The sequence below is a fragment of the Phyllostomus discolor genome, chromosome 14, assembly GCF_004126475.2.
Source record: "Phyllostomus discolor isolate MPI-MPIP mPhyDis1 chromosome 14, mPhyDis1.pri.v3, whole genome shotgun sequence".
Classification (NCBI taxonomy): Eukaryota; Metazoa; Chordata; class Mammalia; order Chiroptera; family Phyllostomidae; genus Phyllostomus; species Phyllostomus discolor.
Window position 1 is genome coordinate 46,624,347 of NC_040916.2, and position 1,468 is coordinate 46,625,814.

The following is a 1,468-nucleotide window of genomic DNA, read 5'->3' on the forward strand; positions in this document are numbered from 1 at the left end:
ATATGCTGAAAATGTTGCTTATTTTCTTCTATCTTCAATATTAAAATGGCTACACAAAAATTCACCAATTTAGATAAGATTTTTTAAATGCTCACTGATATGACAACTGCACAATACAATCTAACAAAGTTGTTTTGAATGAAGTTAAAGACAATGAAGTGCTACTAAAGCCATCTTGCAGAAAAAAAAACAAACTTTTTGACCAACCCAGTATATCTTTATTCCATCTCTCCCTTTACTAGTTCATTCCACTCATTCTCATTAATATTTATATTGCCTAAGTCTTTTTGTTAGAAGAAAAAATATACCATCATATCCAGACCCCAAAAGTTTCTTGGAAAAATTAATTTTCACCTGCTATCTCCATTTTCTCACCTCCTCTTCCTCAATTCTTTCTGATCTGTATTTTGCCCATATAATTCCACTGAAAATGTTTTCACCCAAACTACCAAAAATCTATCTCCAATAGACAAATTTTAGCTCTTAATTTATTGGAACTCTCAGCAGGATTTACTTTTGTTGGCTAGTCCCCCTTTCAAAACATTTTTCCCTTGGATTCCATAAGGTCTCATTCTTCTGAATTTCCTCCTGCCTCTCATGTTTTATTCTTGTTCTCTCTTGTTAGCATCTCTTCTTCTCCCTTAAATGTTGATCTTTCTCAAGGATATTGCCTAGGCCCTTTGCTTTTCCCACATTAACTCTACCTTTGGGTAATATCACTTTCCACACCCCCCACCCTTTAATCACCATTAATATAAAAACAACCTTACTTGGATGTTCTACAGGCCTCTAAACTCAACATAAAACTATAAGCATAGGTTTCTGGTCTGACATTTAAGAAACTTGGAAGTCACCATTCCATCCTAACCACAAGAAAAAGCCGAACAAACTGAAAAATCAACAACTCTTGTTAGATCTGTTAGAGAAGTGAGGTCCCAGGGCAAACTGCTGCCCCCTAAATTGGAGAGATCAACAAGAGAACACAGAAAACACAACCCATTTCTGGGACAACATCAAGCATAACAATATCCACATCATAGAGCTACCAGAAGAAGAGGAAGAGAGAGAGCAAGAGATCAAGAACCTATTTGAAGAAATAATGACTAAAATGTCTGGAACTTGGTGAAGAAAAAAGACAGACAAGCCCAGGAAACACAAAAAGTCTGAAACAAGATCAATGTAAAGAGACTCACACCAAGACATATTATAATTAAAATGGGGACTTCCGGCAAGATGGAGGAATAGGTGGATGCACCGTACCTCCTCGCACAACCAAGATTAGAACAACAATAATTTACAGACAGAATAACTCTCAGAACTGATAGAGGATTTATTTGAATGGAAGCCGGACAGCCAAGAAGTTGAAGTAGACCCGTACATCCACACTAGTAGGAGATGACGAGTTAGGCGGGTGCGGGGCTGGCGTGGGTCAGCGGCGCGCGGAGGTCGGGGAAAATTTGGTGTGAAA